Below are 22334 nucleotides of genomic sequence, written 5' to 3'. Positions count from 1 at the left end.
TTAACACACAATGGCACAGATCTATACATGTTTGGTGCAATGCAGTGCTACAATTAAAGTTGCTATACAGCATTGCATCAAACAGAAAAACAAGAACAGCACCATATCTATTAATATGGTGTTATATGTCTCTCCTCCAGCGCTGGCACACTTTCGACTGCCATGCGCCAATGCAACTACCCCTGCACCATAGCACAGGAAAGGGTGCGTCCTGTCAAGCACAGGTTTTGTTCTGGAAGGGACCGGTCTAGTACAAATCTTTTGCTTCAGTTCCTTCCCCCTTTATATGTGCACTGCACTGTGCAGTAAAAATATACAATTCTAAAGGTTTTTAGAAAAGAAATGAAATGTTAGTAGGTAGGGATTTGCATTGCAACCCATGGGTAATTAGTTTGGAATGTCAGTCAGTCAGTTACAAAACTTTATTCGCCCAATCATGGCCATAAAAGTACATGATAAAAACGTTTAATAAAAATAAGAGCATTAGAGAGTCCCAAACACATCAGAAGACAGGAGAAAAAATACAATTCGTTTCATAAAACACACTACATAGAACACATGCCAATAATAAGATACCTAAATTAGATGAATGATTAAAAAGTGTTTTAAAAGGGTCAAATCCTAAAATCCTGATATGAAAGGATAGAAATTTTACATTGAATCATATTTGTTTCCAACACCCAGCGAAAGGTGGAAAACATTTCCCACTGACATGCAGTTTTTCTCATTCTCCTGCCTTTGCAGTCTCTCTGTATCAAAGGAGCGAAAAATAGGGCACAAAAATCTCATCCTAGAATGAGCATATAGAGTGCATAAACAGTAAAGTGCAATGTGCTTTGAGTGGCAGTGTTATTACACACACAACTAGGCAGTGATTCTCCCAAGACTATGTTCCGAGGAACTGTCAGGTTCAATGGGCTTAGTTGCAGTCTTGTTAAATAAAACCTCAGGTTCCCATTCAGAAACCCAGATAGGTAAGGCTCACGCCCATGTGTCAAGTTGATTGCATTGTAAGAGCGGCTTACACGCAGATTATCAAAGACCGCCTGGTGGGCTCTGCCTTGCCGGTACTGATAAGCCTCCTTTACCCAGAGGTAGCCCTGGAGTCAATACTTGCACGATTGTTGGCATAATCCTGCAGACCCAGCTTTAGGAATTCTTTTTTTATATATTTGAGCACAGTATGGTGAGTATGGTGAGAACATTGTCCACAGAAAGACAATACTCTAACCCTGGGCGAAGCACTACGCTACGCTCGCGGAGTTTGCGAAGTTTGCGCAACTTCGCACTACGCGAGCTGCACGTAGCACAGTGAGAACACGCGTAGTGCAGCGCTCATTTTTTGCTTGTTCGCGGTCCTGAACGTCATGTTCGCGACCGCAAGCAAGCAAAATGACATCCCGGCGAGATTCTCAACGCGGGGAGGTAAGGTATCTCATTGTGAGTGGTTGTGCATGCTCGCGACTGCTCTCAATGAGAAACTACCAGTTCGCATTGAGAAAGCTGCAGCTCGAGTAATAATCTACTTGAGCAGCAGAAAACTACAGCTCGCACTGTGCAAGATGGACGTACTGGAGGGGTGGGCGTAGTTCGCGAAGTAGCGCTACATGAAGCTACGCGAAGTGCACTTCGCACTACGCGAACTTCACGTAGCACTACGCGAGCTGCGTAGTAGCATGTTCACACTGTGCAAGATGCTGTTTTCAATGATTACACAGTGCCAGATGCTTGTCCGCACTGTGCAATCATTGAAAACACATCTTGCACAGTGCGAACATGCTACTACGCAGCTCGCGTAGTGCTACGTGAAGTTTGCGTAGTGTTTTAGTACTCCATTTTCAAAGCGACAAGAAATAATTTACACTGTACTTTTTAGTAGTAATTTCAGCTAAGATGGCACCCATAATAAAGAACATGTTAGGGGTATTCCGCCATAAAGATCACAGATGAAATATGACCACTTCTGGTGCTGTAAAATAGCTAACTCACAGTTCCTCTTTTGGAAGAAACATCTCCCGAAGAGATTCCATAAGTTAACTTCGAATGCTTTATTAAGAGACGTAAAATTCTAAAATATCAAAATAATGCTTGGCCTTAGGCTAACTTGGAATGGAGCAGTATTCTACATTGTCACAGGTTGAATCACCTAGATACACAGGTCACCTCGGTTGAAGGAACTGTAAGTGTGTGACTACTCTGTTCCATGGGCTTGTATTGATCCTGCACACTTCTTCCTTAGCTCTGGCTTAAGAACCCATGCCCATATCCCCATCCCCTTCAACACCTCATGGAAGCCTTGTTGATCAGGACCCAGTATGCTTCTCATTTTACTATGTTGAACTTTAACACACTTGAAAGAAATCGTGTTACAGGTTGGGGGTGGGGATGAAACCCTACCCAAGCAGCAACCACAATTCTCATCAGGGTGAAACACAAGCAAAACCCAAATCAATGTGTGCTTAACCTTCAAGTAGCTGGGCACAAAAGCAGCCAGGCTTAACTTAGAGGCGATGTCTAAAGTGTTTATGCAGCGCACAAACAATAATAAAAATGAAAAACACAAGAACGGTCCTACTCCTTTTTAGAAAAATAGCATACAAAAAAAGAGTAACATTTAATAAATTGTTTGATATCAAAACAACAAAAATTCAAGCCAAAGCACAAAGCCTACACTCTGGGTATCTGGTTGCGATGAACAGGACAACGTCACAACTTCAGGCTGACAAGTGATGCAGTGAGGCCAAATAAAGAGACAAGTTAGGCCCTCTGAACAATGTACCTTAAACCCTGGTTGCGGAGCGTTGGGATGTTCCGACTCGAGGATGCGTTGTGCGGTGGAAGTTCCAAGGAGCTGCAGGGTTGCTATGCAAGGCCCTGCATCATGGATGCATCGTGCAGTGGTCGTTTTGAGGAGCTGCAGGGCTCTGCATCAAGGATGTGTTGCACAGCAGCAGTTCTGATGCAAGGCTATTAGGCAATGTGTTGCTCTGCGTCAGTTCTGCTGGGACAATAGTTGGGCTAGCACAGCACCTTCAGGCCCAGTTCCAAGGGTCCAGGACTGGGGTGACACCATCTGGGGGTAGGACTCACAGAAAACAGAGTCCAGTTGCAGGGTTCAAGGTGGTTTGAGCATATTCTGTCACAGAGGCTCCCTGAGGTTCTGATCTGGCCAGCCATCTAGACCCTGGAGTCACACAAGTTGTCCTGGGTTCAAGATATAGGTCCAGTCCATCTCAGGCAGCAAAGCAGCAGGGCATCAGGGCAGCCAGGCAGCAGATTAGCAGGGCAGAGAAGTAGCAGTCATTCTTGCAGCAGCGAAGCACAGCAGTCTTTCATCTGAGTCTTCCAAATGTCTAAATGTGTACTGAAGTTGGATCTAAGGATCCACAATGTTTTCTTGGTGCCAGCTTTGAAGTAGGAGAAGTTTCTAAACGGTCCCCCACCCCGACGTTCCTGGAATTTCCTGCCTACCTCTCCTGGCCCTAGCTTGTCTGGGGGCATAAAAGACTAAAGTGAAACCCTTGTGAATGGGATGATGCATAATCTTTGTGATGCCCAAGTGTGGTAGGTGACAAATCCACGCCCCTATAAGTACAGAAATGCCCATCCTACCAACACCTATTCCCCATTTGTCTCATTGTCTCAGAGCAAAAAACAAAGACCAAATGCCAGCTACTCCTCGTCATGTGACCCAGAATTCAGCGGAAGGCACAAAATGGTTCCTTTCTAAATTGGCATTTTCAGAATTGTGCCTTAAAATCCAACTTTACTATTAGAGAGGGTTTTAAATGAAAATTCTTTAGACACCAAACACTTTATTCCTACCTGCTCTCTATTGAAATGTATAGCTTATTAGATATGATAATGTAGCCCAATGTTATCCTATGGGAGAGGCAGACCTTACATTAGTGACAAACAAATTTAGGAGTTTCTCACTACCAGGACATGCAACAGTCAAATGTACATGTCCAACTTTTTAAAAACAATACAGCCTGCCCTGTAGGCTGTTTAGGGCTTACCCTAAGAGTGACTTATACGTATTAAAACTGAAGGTTTAGGCCTTGCAAAAAGTTTTTTTCCAAAGTCAAAATGACAGTTTAAACTGCACACCCAGGCAGTAATGGCAGGCCTGAAAATGTTTAAAGGGCTACTTAAGTGAGTGGCACAATGAGTGCTACAGGCCACTATTCTCATTTGATTTACAGGTCCTGGGTACAAGTAGTGCCACTTTACTAGGAGCTTATAAGTAAATTAAATGTGCCAATTGGGTGGATGCCAATGTTACCATGTTTTCAGGAGAGAGCACAGACACTTTAGTACAGATTAGCTGTGGTAAATTGTGTGGAGCCCTAAGGCCAGCAAAAACAGGAGGACTGAGCGCAAACATTGGTGGAAAACCACACCAAGAATGTCAGGTCCAACAACGCTCTTCTGACGCCACGACAAGTGACTTTTTGCATCAGTAAAGGCAGGGTAAAAATTGTGTCCACTTAAGAAAGAAGACTAGGTCAATGTTCGGAGACATAGAAAAGTGCTGGACTTACATACAAGACCGCACTCATATGCAACCTTTTCTGTGGAGCAACAAACAAATATTACATTGTAGGCCGGGCCTCTGGAATTATGCGATTGTGTGGCTGTGGTGATTTATGCATAGTTACACATTTGCTGCATTTGCCACATAATCCATCATCTGCTGCATATTTTGCAGATTTTAACAAAAGAATGTGTTCAACATGGTTCAAAGGTTATTAATAATGCAGCAACGTTTTGCCACGCAGTGGAAGACCCTTTGCAAAGCTCGACTGATCATCTTTATGTTGCTTATTGTTATATGTGGGCGATAAACTGGTACTATTGAGATAAAACCAATGCCCAGACAAAGTACAACGTTTAAAAAAGACAAACTAATGAAGTAATACTATTACAAAATGTGCTGCATTATGCTGCATAATTTGCCTTTCCTTGATGTATAATTTTCTCAACCCTGCCGCATAATTTGGCCCTCTGCTGTGGCGTAATTCCAAAGGCCCTGTGTTAGAAATGGGATTTCTGGTTGGCTAAGGCTTGCGCCAAAGCCAGGCAGAAACCACCACTCTAGTCAGGGCAAGGGAGTTACATGCTAAGATAACCCCTGCCCACCCCCTTGGTAGCTTGGCACGAGCAGTCAAGCTTATCCCGGAGGCAATGTGTAAAGCGTTTGCGCAACACACACACACAGCAGCAACACACTAGGCACAGCACAACAAGGAACTCCACACAAGGTTATATATATAAATAGCCTTTTTATTACCATAAACACATTAGATTATCATCATACAGGTACACTGTGCCAACTGGCACTGGGCAGTATTTACAGGGGATTATTTACACATGACAGGGCCACGTGGGCCACTGTCAGAATCAGCACTTAGTAGAAATAGCACTTCTAGAACATAGAATAATTGTAGCACAAAATAACAATTGTATGACACAACCAGTAACCACTGGTAAAAGGTAGGTACACACTAGTCAATCCTAATCACCTTAGGCATAGATCACGCAGGAAAACATAAACTTACTAGCATAAACTATACTTGTCAAGGCAACCCCCTAGACATAAAAACACATTGAGAGGTATTGAGCAGGCATAAAGGCATTGCACATTACGCATAAATCACATTAGGCAATTATCATCATAAACACAGTAGGCAATCACCTTGCACCAAAATTACATAGGATACTGACCCCAGGTCATCTGGCCTTCCATGGGGCTCAAATACCCTTAGTCCAGAATGTCCGGGCTGGCTGCACACCCAGCGAAAGCAACAAGGGAAAAGAGCAGCCTAAATGTGGCAGCTGCCCACTAATTGCTGGGCAGCTGTAAAATCACAAAATGAGGCTTGGGCTCTCAGTGGCCCTTTAAACAAATGTGCCCCCTTCGGGGAGCCACAGGGCTCTGGAAAACAATCAGCAACACGTTAGAGCCACCTAGGCTCTGAAAACAACTGTGCCCCACGTGGGAAAAGAACAAGGGCCCCTCTGGCCCTTTAAACGACCATGGCCATGGTGCAGCTGCCCTCTAGTCATCGGGCAGCTGGAATGTACAACACAGACTCGGTACCACAGTGGGGCCTGGAAATGCCCACAGGCCCCTCTGGCCCTTTGAGTAATAATGTGCCGCCTCGTGGGAGCCACACAGGGCTCTTCAGAGAAATTATGAGACGCGTTGGGGCAAATGCGGGGGAAAAATCCTGGGCCCCTCTGGGCTCTTACTGGGGCATCTTTACACAACCTGCCTCCCCACTGCAGCCATGGTGCTGTCCCCAAAGAACTGAGTACTGTCAGGAGGGGGGCGGTCACCTGGCCATGTGCCCCAACACACCCCCCAACCCCTTCAACACCGAGCCCCACTCACCGGCTAGACTGCAGGGCTCAGGCTGTACCCGTGGATCTCCCTGGACGACCTGCTGCCTGCCGGTGGCGCTGCCTTAGGCTTCCTCCACATCGGGACGGACGAGGGTTAGACCTGTGGGGCTCTCCTCGTGCTACGGGAGCCCCGCTACAGGACAGGCTGCTTCTCGACCTGCTCTTCGGGTCTCGCTCACGCCCCAGCGTGGGGTAGACTCCCGCCTGCGTTCTCTTAAGGCGGAGATTTCGGGACTCCGGCGCCCAAGGGCGAAGTGAGCAGTTGGGGAGCTGGTGTCCCGAACTGCTCACTTTGCACTTGGGTGCCGGAGCGCGGGGTGGGCTCCCGGCGGCTTCCGGCTTCCTCTCTTCTCGCGGTCTGTTTTCATGGGCACACGCAGGAGCACGAGGTAGGTTCCGGCTGCTTCCTCATCAAGCTCCGCCCATGTCTCCGCTGCAGCCGACTGACTTCCTGGGTTTCCTGAGTTTCCCGGGTTGCGGCTGCGTTTCTCGGCTATCCCGGGCCACGCGGTGATGCGGTGCAGATGAGGGGTAGGCTCCCTCTTGAATACCCAGCGTCCCTGGCGGGGTGGGCACCTGCTAGGGATATGTAAAAAACAGCAAAGATGCGGGGTGGGAACCCGCGCCAAACTCGATCAGTCAGTTACCACAAACGCGGGGTAGGCACCCGCTTGGGCACAAAGGTAGGGGGATCCCCACCTGAAAATGATCGTAGCTCCGTGCTGCCACTCACAAGTAGGTGCGCTGCTCTGCAACGGAAAAGGCACCACCATAAGTGCTCTTCAGGGCAATGCAGATGTGGCGCTTCCCAGGTGCTTGGGGTGCAGAGTCCAAAAGCAAGTCTATCAGAAGGCAGGAGGGCAAAGGCTGGGCCCAGGGGCCAGCTCACAGGGCCCTCCAGCAGGGAGGCAGTCCCCAGTGGTGGTCCTTCTGACACCCAGCAGCAGCAGCAGGTCCCCCTCAAGTTAGGTCACAGAGAAAGAAAATTTCATGGGATCACCGCCCCTTTCTATACACATTTTCCTTTGTCTCCTAGCACAGGGTTAAGAGAAAACCAGATGCAACTGGTTTTAGAGCACTTTGTTGTGCTCATCCCCTCTCCCTATTCACAGGGCAGGCTGGGGACATCAGACGCACCACAGGGGGGTGGAGCCAGCATTGTGGAGAGAAGGCACAGTCCTTTTCAGGTCCCAGGTGCACTCCTTCCTCCCATCTGCATGCAGATCTCCCCATTCACCACCGGAAAGACCCATCCTGACTCCTGAGCCAGGCACACCAGCCAGCCCCTGTCACTTACAAGCCAGACAGGCAATCCACATTCACTGCACGCAGACATGCCAACTTCTAGAAGTGGCACTTCAACACTAGCCATATTAAATCTGAGAACACCGTTGCGCAGCATTCAATCTCCTGAGTTTGCACATACCAAATTCACCCCTGAACTCCCCACACATCAGGAACTTCCATGGACACACATATTCCTCATGCATTCCCATGGAAGGGCAGGCCAATCTCACCACACGCACTTAGATTGCGCAAGCACTTTACACTGGGACACAGTGTTAAAGTGCGCAGAAGCCAAAAACAACTAACACCAGGTCATATTTAAAAGCAAAAAGTTTAGGGGTTAACCTGCCAAAAAGGCCAAGTCCAACACCCTGGTTGTAAGTTGTAAGTAAATGTGTGCATTTTAATATGATGTTACTAACAGGAAGATAACGACGATTCAAATATTAAATTACTTGCAGTGTAATGTGTAACTGATGGCAACCACTTTTCCTGAATGAGGGGTCTTTCATTTGTAGCCGAAAGTCTTCGGTGACAGATATGGTCTACTCTCGTGTATAAATACATACATGCATGCGATCAGATGTACAAACTTAATTAGGCAAAAGAATCATTGTTTCTTAGACTTGACATTAGCAAAAACAATTGTTACATTTGTATGTATTTTCCTGGCAGCAACTATGAACCATGTAATGCATTTCATACATATTACGCTGCATTCGGTAAATCCAAATATCATTTTTTAGAATCGCTGCTGCACAGCACAAGAAGGCAATCATGCCGTGCTGGGACTAAAACTATCTCATTAATACCCTTTTGTCCTTCTAATCTAATTATTCAATCTTCATTCATTGCGGTGGGGCTGGAGTCTTATTAATGTCAGAGAAACAGTAAGTGAGAAATAATTATCTGCCACTGACCACAGGGGGAAAAATGGTATTCCAGCTAACATCAGCACCCTAAGAAAATAACCTTCAGACCTAGTTCCCACCTGTAGGGAGTCGGACTGTGATGGTATGGGGGAGAAAGGAAATACTCCTCATTTGAGCTCCCATCAATGCTAGAAAAACAAAACCCAACAAAGTTAAACTGGTTTCTAGGACGCTTTGCTGGCTCGCCTTTGGTGCCTTGACTGAAGCAGCAAAGCCTTTCTCATAGAACCGGCCTGCAGTATTTTGTGCAACAATTAGCCAATCAAGAAAACAGTTGAGAAATATTGACCTTAAAATACCTAAACTATGTTAGCTAAATAAAATAGAATTTTAATATAAAATCAGATGTCAGGTACACGAGCTATAAATATAACAACCTACCCCCCCCCCCACACGCACATACACACACAAACACACACACACAAAAGCAATGAAGACGCAATTTCAATGCTGTCCTATTTAAAATAAAAAAATAAGAACAAACCCAGTCTTCTCCATGCAGTTGAGCTGACCAATGTGCCTTCTATGGCTAACCTCCACGTGAATGCAGTTAGATACAAAAATGTATGTCCACCAGGGCACCACAAATTCTAATGTAATTATTAGGAGTGCCAAGTGCTCAGTGGGAAAACAGCGAAGTTGAATCTGCTAATCGTGTGTCTATTTCAGAGAGAATTTAAACATTGACTCTGGTTGACCACTGGAAAAATTTCCCAAAATTCTGGTGAAATATTTCACTACAGAAAATGCCTCAGATCTTACAACTAACTCCTCAGACTGCCCAAAACTCGGGTTCCGAGATCAAAATTCTAGAACCTACTAGGACCTAAAATACTTCCTTCTATCGCTGTACATTTGGCACAGTGCACCACGGAAAGGAAATTAAACATCGGCAGGCAATCTTCACTGGCAGGACTTGACACTCTCTAGCAAACTGGATCCGCTGGTGACTGGCACCACCAACTTAAGCAATAAGAATTGACAACTGGAAAGGGGATATTTATTTTCAGAGGTGCCTGACAGGCAAACAGAGGGGTAGATGTATCAAGCTTTTTTCTTGTCGCAAACGCTGCGATTCGCAAAATAGCAGCGTTGGCGACAAGAAAAACGGGAAATGATATGTATCATGCAAAAAGTTAGTAATATTAAGGGATCGCAAATTTTGCGATTCCTTAACATTGCGCAAGCATTTAAGAAATCGCAAATTGCGATTTCTTAAATGTTATGTATGAAACATTTCATTTTAGCAAATTTTGGCTAAGAAATCGCAAATTACCACCAACTTGTTGTTGGTGGTAATTTGCGAATTCTTTTACAAATGCACTTTATGCAATTTGTAAAGGTGCCATGTGACGCTCATACATGCCCTTAGGGCATGTATGTGCGCCATATGCGCAAACATGTCATTTTCAGGGGTGCAGCAGGGTGTCCTTGAGACACCCCTGCACCCTTGAAATTATTTTCAATTTGCGATTAGCAAATTGCGAATCGCAAATTGAGAATAATTTCACATTCATTCCTATGGGCCTCCTGGCCCATAGAAATGAATGGGAAATTATTCCTTATTTGGGATTAGCAATTTGCTAATCGCAAAAAAGGAATATTAAGAAATCGCTAAAAAATAGCGAATTTCTACATACATGCCATTTTGCAATTCCTAAATAGCGAAATAGCGATTCCTCAAAAATCGCTATTTGGAAATCGCAAAAGGGTATGTTGATACATCTAGCCCAGAATTACCTCTACGTAGCAAGCAGGGAAACCGTTCCTCTCCAATTCCACAGTCATTCTCTTCTTTAGAGCGGGTCAGTAGGGTTTTTAAAGGGTAAACCAGTCTGTCATTGATAGGAAGATCTACCCAAACCTAATAACATTTCCAAGTTCTTGTTTCCCAGTTTTTCAGCAAAGCAGTGTATTTCCAGTCCTGCATATATGCTATGCGGTTTTAAAGCTATCCCAGTCAAATGCACCACAAAATCCACAATAGTGAATTCTTGTCTCTGCAATGAAGAGCTTTATCCTGCACTCCAACTAACTCTGGTCCTTCTAGATCAGCACCCTGAGCTTCAGTGGACATCTTCCTAGACCCTCAGATGCCTATTTTATTTTTCATAGTTGACACCTCATCAGGGTAATAAAGGCCTGAAAACACACATTGAAGAATTTGACCATCAACACTTTGCTTCTCTTTGTGTGGTCCCTCAGGATTCATCTATCTTTAATGCAATTTAATGTTCCTCTGTGACCTTTGGTTTCAATTCTTTATCACCACAGTTTATGTTTTTTAGGTGTTGCAGATAATGTTATGAAAGTCAGCACTCTACAGTCACAATGGATTCAAAGCTGTTTTTATATAATGTTCATCCATATTAGCATGTATCTCCCAGAGTATCCTTTCACCAGAATTCAGACTAGTAACAAGGGGCCTGATGGCCTAAAGGGTTATGCAACTGTAAACCTTGTGATTCGCAAAATCACTGCGTTGCCTAAAACAAATCCATATTTAGTACGCGCAAAACCCATTTTAAGAGTCAGAAAAGTTACTTTGAGACTCATAAAATGGATTCTACGATCCATACCAAATCACAATTTAGTAGGTGTGAAGGGGGTGTTCCTTCCAAATTGTGATCTGTAATCTAAGTATCAATGGTTTGCAACCACATTTAGAGTCACAAACCATTGACCCGTTACCGACCCCTCAAAGGAGGTAATACCTGAAACACAAAAGGAAAGGGGGACCTTTGGGACCTTTACCCTTTGACAATCATGTTAGCAGGATCAGAGGGAGTGGGCAGTGGTCCAAAGGATCACCGTCTGCTCCTTCTGAAGTTTTCCTAAATCGGAACCTTGGTTGGGGAAAAAAGCAGTGCTGGTTTCTTTAAAGGAATCGGTTTGCTGAAGAAAAAAAAAGGTTGCAAGCATTGCAATGATGGCCTGTTATCCCTTAAAGGCCACCACATATGTATTTGCAGTTCATTCTGCAACCCCTTGTTAAGGCGATTTCACCAATCGTTCTAAATACATAGTTCGGTTCGTAAAATCAGATTCCATTCACAAAATATTGGTGTACAATTTGCTATCACTTTTTGCAAATTGACTCTTAGTACCTCATGCAAAAATGATAGTCACAAATTAAGATTTTGCAGCAACTTTTTCTTTAAACCATAATCATCATAGTGACAGTCATATTTGAGTTAGTTTAGCCTTGCTAAATTCATCCTTAATACTGCTGCCAAGTTTTCCTGTGCATAACTGACAATTTTCAGGTCTAAAGGGCCTTATTCTTGAAAAAAATAGAAATCATCTATTTACAAAAATGTAGGACTTGGATAGTAGATTGATTTCTGTACTGAAGTACGGTGCTTCTTTAGTGCACAAAGTGTCTCTATCACTAGTGATTTCCAATAGCAGTTTGAATTAAATACATATTGTTAATCGGGGTCCACAAAAGTCTTAGTGTCCTTGAATTATTTCTTGCTTGTTTGCTATGCTCCTCCACTTTGAAACTTCTCAAAGTGACTAAAATCTGCACTGTCCGCCCAGAACTTTCATGATCAGATACTAAAGTTCTGAGTGTATTTGTTCCAATAGAATCATGAACACTTCTTTAAATGCCAATCGATTATGTTCAGTTCGCTGCACTGTGAAGGCAATTAAATGCACAGTGTGCGGAGTACGAGATTTATACTCACTCAATATTCTCCTACTCCCTCAGGCATCTACTTGCGTATTCAGTCATTCAATGACCCACTCACCCATCCACTCACTCTTAGCATTACACAAGCTCTCAAACTCTTCCTCACTCACTCATATATTTAGCCTTGCACTGACATGATTACTTCTCACTCATTTGCTCACTTATTCATGCATTCAATTCTTCATTTGCTCATTCATTTACAGACTTGCTCACTCCCTCATTCACAAGCCCACTGAGATAGAGATGTTTAAAAAAGCCAGGCAGAATCTTCAATTTCCGACAATCTTTGGCTCAATGCAGACTTTTTCCATCATCAAAGAAAATAAGCAGATGTGATCTATTCTCATAAGGTTTGAACAGCATTAGCCATTGGAACCACCACCGTCCAAGAACTGTTTAATCGGTGCCAACATATTGAGTTATGTTGGCATTTCTGTGTCTATTTAAAATGTAAATCTCATTTCTAACCCGGAGCCTGGCTACACAGTGTCACAATCAGCAAGCCTCAGATTTTAAAATTGATCTTTAAATCTCAGATTGATTTCACAACCTAATAATCTTGAATTATCAAGTAATGCATTCAATTGTAAACCAAAAAAAAGACACATAGGGCTTAATTTAGATTTTGGTGGATTGGGTACTCACTCCATCACAATGGTGATTTATATCCCGTCCGCCGAAATATAAAACCTATTATATCGTATGGAATTTATATTTCGGTGGACAGGATGGTAAACAGTCAAAATATCGAGTTTTTAATTTCGACCTACACTTATATCGAGTTGCTAATATCGATGGGACAGAATATCGATGTCCAGAATATCGATGGCCAGAATATCGACCCTAAGGTAAGTAATATCGAAATCACTAATATCGATAGCATATATATCGATGTAAGTAATTTCGATTTACTAATATGTGTTAGAAATATTAGTTAAGTATTTAAATTAATTGTTATAATATGTGTTTAATATGTTTTTATAATTTAAAAATATATAAAAGTAAATAATATGTTTTACTACCACAGCGGGTTGTGGGTTTATAGGGGAATAGGGTGGGAAGTAATTTATTTGTAATTAAATAATTATTTTTCAATTATTAATTTATTTTGCAATTAAATATTAATTGGCAATGATTTATTTTAATTGATTAATTGATTAATTAATTGATAATTTATGTATATTTTTAACTAAATTATATGTTTTACTACCACAGCGGGTTGTGGGTTTATAGGGGAATAGGGTGGGAAGTAATTTATTTGTAATTAAATAATTATTTTTCAATGATTAATTTATTTTGCAATTAAATATTAATTGGCAATGATTTATTTTAATTGATTAATTGATTAATTAATTGATAATTTATGTATATTTTTAACTAAATTATATGTTTTACTACTGGAGCGGGTTGTGGGTTTATAGGGGAATAGGGTGGGAAGTAATTTATTTGTAATATTAATTAATTTTTGGTAAAGGGGTATTTTTAGGGTTCAGGGTCAGTTTTCAGTTTTTGGGTAAAGGGGTATTTTTAGGGTTCAGGGTCAGTTTTCAGTTTTTGGGTAAAGGGGTATTTTTAGGGTTCAGGGTCAGTTTTCAGTTCTTTGGTAAAGGGGTATTTTTAGGGTTCAGGGTCAGTTTTCAGTTTTTGGGTAAAGGGGTATTTTTAGGGTTCAGGGTCAGTTTTCAGTTTTTGGGTAAAGGGGTATTTTTAGGGTTCAGGGTCAGTTTTCAGTTTTTGGGTAAAGGGGTAATTTTAGTGTTCAGGGTCAGTTTTCAGTTTTTGGGTAAAGGGGTATTTTTAGGGTTCAGGGTCAGTTTTCAGTTTTTGGGTAAAGGGGTATTTTTAGTGTTCAGGGTCAGTTTTCAGTTTTTGGGTAAAGGGGTATTTTTAGGGTTCAGGGTCAGTTTTCAGTTCTTTGGTAAAGGGGTATTTTTAGGGTTCAGGGTCAGTTTTCAGTTTTTGGGTAAAGGGGTATTTTTAGGGTTCAGGGTCAGTTTTCAGTTTTTGGGTAAAGGGGTATTTTTTGGGTTCAGGGTCAGTTTTCAGTTCTTTGGTAAAGGGGTATTTTTTAGGGTTCAGGGTCAGTTTTCAGTTCTTTGGTAAAGGGGTATTTTTAGGGTTCAGGGTCAGTTTTCAGTTTATGGGTAAAGGGGTATTTTTAGGGTTCAGGGTCAGTTTTAGGTTTTTGGGTAAAGGGGTATTTTTAGTGTTCAGGGTCAGTTTTCCCTACTGTTGCACCCACTGGAGTGGGAATAGTAATTATTGTTAAGTAATTATATATTATATATGATTTATCATTTTATTTTTTTATTAAATATGTATTATTATTTTTTTTAACAATTATTACATATATTTAAATATGTTTAAGTAATTAATAAGTATTATTTACAATTTTTTTATGTTATTTTAAATTTTAAAAAAATCGATATATTTAACAACGATATTTTTAACATCGATATTATTTTTTCGATATTTTGGTACTTACCATGTTGTACATAGGGCGTCGATATTTTTGCTATCGATATAATTACGCCGATATTTGTGTAGGTCGAAATTCTGTCTGTCGAAATTCTGTCATAGATCCGGACAGGATATCTGCCACTGATGTGAAGGAGTAACCTGTCACCAAGATGTAAATCAGATCCTCTAGGATTAATGGCAGCTGATTTGATTCAAGACACTCCTGTAGGACATTTGAAATAGAGCAACATGTTCAAATATTTACATATAGATTGTAACGTAAACTACTAGGCAGTTTTTCAGTGTGATTATATTTTCTTACATTGCACAATTTTAGACTTTCATCTATGACTTTATCATCAGTGCCAGGAGTAAACATGGGATGGCAGAACAGTACATTTCAGAAACATCAGCTATTCGGGTTCTCCTTTTTTTGCACCAGAGGCAAAAATGACTTGACAGTGTATTTTTAGGATCTGGTGTTCTATGTAGACTTTATCTTTTGTGCCATGTAAATATGGCCTGGCAGTTCCTTTTTAGGGTGATTGTTTGTTTGGGGTAGATTGTACTTTCTGTGCAGATGTAAATATAGCAGGATAGTACAGTACATTTTCAGAGTGATTAGATGGTGTGCGTAGACGTTCTCTTCAGCGGCAGTGGTATGAATCAAAGCACATTGCATTTTTGGGTGGCTGTGAGTTCTGGTTATATATATTCTCTTCTTTCCCATGTGCACACAGGACTTGGCTCTGTATTTTTGGTATAATTATAGGTGATTGACTTTCGTGTCTAACCTGGCTTAGGCATAAAAGGACTGCATGGTTTTAGAATCGCTGGCTCTCTCTTCTGCCTCAGGTATAAACATCACAGAATAGTATATTTGTGGGATGATTGCATGCCCTGGGTATGCTCCCTTTTCTCAACCCGGTAACATGGACAATGCTCATAATAGTGGCACATTGACGGGACTGAACTGGTACTACCTTGCATTCCCTACCCCATGTGGGTCCAGTAGAATTTTTATATGTAAATATTGTGTTTTAAATATATGTATTGTATTTTATTGCATCTTTTATGGCCTACGTGGCCGAAATAAAGAATTTTTGGAATTGGAATTGGAATTGGTAGATTGTATTTTTGTGCAGATGTAAATATAGCAGGATAGTACAGTACTTTTTCAGTGATTAGATGGTGTGCGTAGACGTTCTCTTCAGCGACAGTGGTATCAATCAAAGCACATTACATTTTAGGGTGGTTGTGGGTTCTGGTTATATATTCTCTTCTTTCCCATGTGCACACATGACTTGGCTCTGTATTTATGGTATAATTATAGTTGATTGACTTTCATGTCTAACCTGGCTTAGGCATAAAAGGACTGCATGGTTTTAGAATCGCTGGCTCTCTCTTCTGCCTCAGGTATAAACATCACAGATGAGTATATTTGTGGGATGATTGCATGCCCTGGGTATGCTCCCTTTTCTGAACCCGGTCAAAATGACTTGGCAGTACATTTCTAGGATGATTGCATATTCAAGGTAGATTTTTTGTTTCTGCACCACGTGTAGACATGATGACATGGGCGTGCACTTTAGGGTTGTTGTGTGTTCTGAATTGGCTTTCTTGTCTGACCTGATATATACACAAAAGGTTATACATGTTTCGATCACTGTATGTTTTGAGTTGGCTTTCTCTTCTGCCTTAGTGATAACCATCACAGAACGGTACATGTTTGGAGTGATTACATGCCATGCATAGGCTTTATCTTCTGCCTCAGTGACAACAATCCCCAAATAGTACATTTTTGAGTTGGATTTCTCTTCAGTGTAAGGACTAAACTTAAAATTACAGTGGATTTTGGATAACTGAATGCTCTGGGTTGGCTTTCTCTTCTAAGCTAGGGGTAACCATGAAGGGGCAATATGTTTTAGGAAGATTGCATGTTCTGGGGTGATTTTCCTTATGCATTATTATGAGTAGACATGGCTGGACAGTACATTTTAGGACAATTCCATGATCTAGCTTGGCGTTCTCTTTTATGCATGGCTTAACATGACACAGCGGATCATTCATTTAAGGGTGCTTGTCCGTTCCGGGTGGCTTCTCTTCCGCTTCATGGGTAAACTAGACAGGCCTGTACATTTTGATTGCATGTTTTTGGTCGGTATACCCTTCTGCGCCAAGAGAACGCATGCCATGACAAGACAGTACATCTTTAGAGTGATTATATTTTCTAGATTAGCATGTTTGTGTGTCAGGGCTAAACATGAAATGGCAGGACAGTACCATTTTATAATGATTGCAGATCTGAGTTTTGTGTTTCTTCTGTGCTGGGGTAAACAGAGCAGGACAGTACAATTCTAAATGACTGAATGCACTAGGTTGTTTTTTCTTTTCGTGCTGTGGGTAAACATGACCTGGTATGACAGTTGATTTTTAGGTTGGCTGGATGCTCTGGTTTGGCTTTTCCTTATGTGTGCTGTGAGTACACATGATACAGCATGACAGTTCATTTTTAGGTTGTCTGAATGCTCTGGATTGGCCTTTCCTTCTGTGCTGTGGGTAAACATGACAGATCATGTTTAGGTTGACTGCATGCTCCAGGTAAATGTGTGGCACATGTGATCGCTTTCTATGTGGGAGCAGTGAAAGGAACCAACTCAATGTCAATTCACTTAGTCTTACTTTAGGTTGAAAATCTATTAAATGAGTTCAAAATCCACAATAAAGTAATACAGGGAAGAAACATTCCAGAAAATGATGCCCATGGCATTTTATGACTAGTGCCTAAGACAAAGTACAAGCACGCAGACATGCATTTTGAATCTCGTAGTAAGACGTTTGAAGCAGGGTTCTCTAATAAGCCATGAATGTTGGAGTTTTTGTGCTGATGTCCACAATTCCTGAGAAATAACAAACATTCAGACCGAAACCTCCCCGCTGCTTAGCTCAATTCATGTGGAACTGACAATTCCAGAGAGATTGATTTATGTCAATTCACCAAATTGCAAGGGTTAGAGGAAGTGACATCACAGACCCTTTGTCTTGGGCAAGCTGGGCCCACGCCCCAAGCGCCAGTGGAGTAGCCAGTGTGTCTTGGGCCCTAGTGCGAGTAAGGGAAAGGGTCCTGGAGCCGCCGTTTGAACTGTGAGATACAGCAAGAATCGAGGTTCAGTGCGCCCTTCAGGCCACTGAGCCCTGGCGCTCTGGCAGCTTCTGCACAAATGGAAGCTATGACGTGCTGAGTGCCAACCTTCAGAGGGGTACCCAGCGCTACCTGCATTAGGGTCCTGTAAATAGTGGCCCCTTGTCACTTGTGTCCAGTCTGTACGTTTTACCTGCTGTAACATATTCTTTACATGCTGGAGATGCCTTTTTTTGTTACCCACCAACCCCTTTCCGTCTACTCCTATCTCCTCCCCCTGCTGCCATTTACCAATAAACCCCCTTCTTTCCCTCAACAATTGGGTACCAGCATGACGAAGCGAAGTCGACAGTAGTTCATGTGAGTTGGGGAGGAGTGAAGATGTATGTGTTCAGAGAGGCCCGTCAGTCACTGTTCTGATCTAACCATCCCGGGTCCGGCCTGAGAACACAAGAGCGACTGCCACATGCCACCTGCCTCGGTGTATTCATTAGCTAAAGTGCGAGGGTGTGGACGCTAATGAATACACCGAGGCAGGTGCACCGTGCGGAATTCTTCCCACCCAGGCGATCTGCGAGCGAAGGCCGTCTCTGCCCTTTGTCCCTGATGACATCACAGAACTGGAACCCCATTCCTGTCTTTAGGCGCTTTACAGCCTCTTGTTTGCAGGCAAAGGGCTAAAAAAGGGTGAGGGGGGGGGGGTGTGTACGGAGTAGGCAGGGTTCACAAGAGCCCTGCTGAGTTTGCTCCTGCTGCTGCCTTTACGGCCCCTGGGATCAAGGGTACCAAGTGCAGTGCTGCAAGGTAGCAGCTGCGACCCCGCTGACCGCTAAATGCTGCCCCGGGGGGAGATCTGCATTGGGGCGTGAACCTCTGACCCTATTATCTCTTATCAAAAGCACCCCTTCTGAAGTAACTCGGATTAAAATAGAGGTATCTGGCATAAACCTTGAAAGAGCTAGAAATAAAACCAGCTTCTCTTTCCCGTCTACTGCGCATCAGTTCTGTCACTGGAGAACACAGCACAGCTTCGCGCAACTTCACGCTGCAGTCTTTCACATGCAGAGCAAGCCCCAAAGCGGTGGGGGGACAGGAGGAGGGAGGGGGGGGGGGGAGGTCGGGGTTAGGACAGGGACAGGATATCTCTAGCCCCCATTATTTGAATCAGTCGCCTCCAGTCGGAACACCCTAAACACTGCTGAAGACCTGTGCCTGTAGTCGAGAAAGACCCAGCCAGTCCTCACACACACAGGAGTGGGGGGTTTGTAGGGGTCTCTGGTCCAAACGTGCAGAGGGACCCTGGTTGTCCGTGACATTAGCGCAATTTAGATGCAGAGAGTTGGATGCAATGAGTGTAATTAAATGTATTCCTTCCTGGTTTAGCAGTGGTTTCTCATCCACAGGTACGGGTGACAAACGATAGTAACACCCAGCCCCCGGAAGGGCAGATACGAATACGAACTGTGCACCCCAACCCCTCGCAGGGTGTGTGATAAATACTCCGAACGGACCTCGCATGCCCCCAGCTTGGTAAAAGGTCGAAAAAAACGATTAAAAGCTGAGATCCAAAGAGGCTCGCGCCACTTCCCCTCCCAGCCGAAGACCAATTACAAGCATGCGCCGTTTATCACAAAGCCCGCCGTGCCCTGCCTGCCCTGCCCGAGATTGGAGCTGGCGGCTTTGTGTGTCACCCTGTCTCACATGTCGCCGCCTCACACAGCAGCGTTTACCTCTCTCTGGAGCCTGGACAGTGCGCCCCCGCCCTCCCACCGCCCCCGCGTGCTCCATCATCCACCCCACCCCCTGAGAGAGAGCGGCCACCCATGGGCACAGCCCCGATCGATGCCCTCTCCGCCCCTGTGAGCCGGCCCGACAGCCATGCAGCTCTCGGCACTCCCGCGCTCGGCACAGGCAGGCACCCAGACTGTGCTGCCAATCATAGGACGATGCGGTCACGAAGTGCACACTTTTAGGCGACAAAAGGACACTGCTGGCTTCACAGGTGTTCTAAGGCACTGCCTGCATCACGGTATCCCAGAACTGCGCTGCCATCGTGTCTTGTAAGGAGGGAACTCACTGCAGACGCGCGCGTGGTACAGTGAATCCGCATCCGTGGACGAGGCGCAGCGGCTGCCGAGACAGCCACTCTCTCAGCAGAAGCTGCGCGTTTCCCTCCACTGCAGTAGACCTTCAAGCAAGTGTAAGCAGCAGCCCAGGCAGCGATAGGAAATGCCACCAGACTGCTGCATGCACAAGTGACTCCAGCTGACGGAGCCCGCATCCAAGCCAAGCTGCTTGGAGCGCTCTTTCCTCAGCCAGCGCTGGAGAGAGCCCAAATAGTGGCTTGTTTTAGGCACGCCAGCACCTCTCAGAAAGAGGCGGTACAACACGCTGTATTTACTACTTTCAGCAGCTTAGCTAAACCATAGACGATCAGGTGTCAAAAGAATATTTCAGGAAACTGGCAACATTGCCAGAACGGGAAATAAACCTGTTTATGCACATGAACCACACGAGCGCGCGTGCGCGCGCACACACACATAAACACAGAAGCATGACAGTTGTTCTGACGCGTCCAGGTGTATGCACCTGTATTCATTTGTATGCATGCGCATTAATATAAATGAATATGCATCACAAAAAAGTAATATGCATACTTATGAGTATTTGCACCTGGATATATATATATATATATATGAATTGCGCAAAATGTATATATTACTAAACATTTGAATGACGTATGTATGTGTATATATAGAGAGAAAGTATTGAGATGTATATATATATATAGACAAATAGAGTGTACACACCCATATCATAGACATACATGTATACATGTATGCACATTCACCATACCTACGCAGAGCTCTCATTAACAAACGCACACCTGCATTGCTTCTAATTAGTACATGTTTAAATGACCTCATAGTTTACAGCTTTCCTTTTTGCTATGCAAATTTGTATCGTTAAAGTTAGAAAATGCAAAATAATTGCATCTTCGGGATACGGAGAAATTAAAATCTATATCCTGACCCCAAGAAGGGAGTTTTCGTTCTTTTTAATTACGAATTCCTCTTTTCCATGGGGTCTAATTTCATCAACGCTGTACTTTGGCTGCAAAGGAGTCCAATTTCCGCTTGGCAAAGCCATTGTTTACAACTTTTCTGTGCACTTGCTCGAGTGTGGTGTGCGAGGGGGCTCTGAATAAAACCCAGAGAATAAGTGTTCCGCCGAACAAAGCCTTTATTTTCAAATGGCGAGCACATTTCTGGGTGAAGTTAGAGAAACACCAGCCCACCCTTACGTCTCATGCCACATTTCTTTGTGCAGGTTTTCAGTACATCTTGGTCTGCTATTTACCAATAAAGTGCCGCTTTGACCCCTTTTCAAACGAGACAACACCGACAAATCAGCTTTACGTGACACTTGAGGGGGTGTATTACGACCACTAACAGCCAGCCTGCAGCACCACAAGCCCACACGCCACCCCAAAAGTCCGTCCTCCTTCCAGCCCACATACATTCACACCTGCACACGGACACATTAAGGAACATGCATCGCTCCTTACCCGCCTCTGCACTCCCCTCCCGGAGCCCGCGCAGGATACGCGGGGAGAAGCACCTGTGCAAGTTCGTGGGTGCTTTGTTTTGGCTCAGAAGTAGTTTTTGCTTTGATTCGTTGTGGAGGAGCGGAGGTCTCCCCTCTTTCTTTCCACCTTGGGTGACTCCTTTGATTCTGAGTTTGTTGGCAGCAGGGCTGAGATGCTGGCGCCGTGCCTACGGGTGCAGTGGCCGGGACGGCGGAGAGGGGGGCATTTTGTGCTTCACTTGACGGCAGAGTGTTTTATCCTCTCAGATGTAGCAGGCGCGCGCAGGCAGAGGGGAGCGCGGGGAGGCGCAACCAAAGGTACTACAGAGGCGCACTGCCTGCGTGTCTCCGTCGCCGTTCTGAGATGGGTGATGTAAAATGAAATGCCTCCTCCTCCTCCTTCTTCCTCCTCCACGCATTCTCATTTCCCCCTCCCTGCGTTTATACACCCCTCTGCCCCCCGCCTCCTCAGCTGCCTGTCCAGTCTCTGGGGGAGGGTTTTACAACCCTGTCTGAGCGGATCCCGTCTTCTCGCGGAGCGCTGAGACAGAAAATACACATCATCCGCAGCCAGGCTGATAGCAGACGCCAGAGGATTCCCCTGCCCACCCACTCGCTCCCCGCCGAGACCCTTCGGAGCAGGGGGAGCCGCGGCATCCCGGCGGCGGCGGCGGGCAGCAGGCTGGTGCAGGGACACTGGGCCGGGCACCTGTTCGCACCAGGGCCATTTAGAGGTGTCTAAGGCACTCGGCTATGTTATTGGGCATACCTCGTCAAATCTGGCGGGCTTTGTGCTCAGCCGGGCTCAGGGATGATTGCA

General features: G+C 44.2%; 1 protein-coding gene across 1 annotated transcript in view; it reads right to left on the bottom strand.

Moving 5' to 3' along the window:
- GABRA3 (gamma-aminobutyric acid type A receptor subunit alpha3) overlaps window positions 1-21865 on the bottom strand; it is a 1805986-nt gene extending 1784121 nt beyond the window's left edge. Inside the window, exon 1 of the mRNA XM_086964657.1 lies at window positions 21495-21865. The gene's annotated coding sequence lies outside the window, so the exon portion shown is untranslated. The remainder of the gene's footprint in view (window positions 1-21494) is intronic.
- Window positions 21866-22334: the final 469 nt, after the last annotated feature.

The sequence above is a fragment of the Lissotriton vulgaris genome, chromosome 4_1 (assembly GCF_964263255.1).
Source record: "Lissotriton vulgaris chromosome 4_1, aLisVul1.2, whole genome shotgun sequence".
Lineage (NCBI taxonomy): Eukaryota > Metazoa > Chordata > Amphibia > Caudata > Salamandridae > Lissotriton > Lissotriton vulgaris.
The sequence above is the reverse complement of the archived record's forward strand: the minus strand, read 5'-3'. Positions and strand labels throughout refer to the sequence as shown.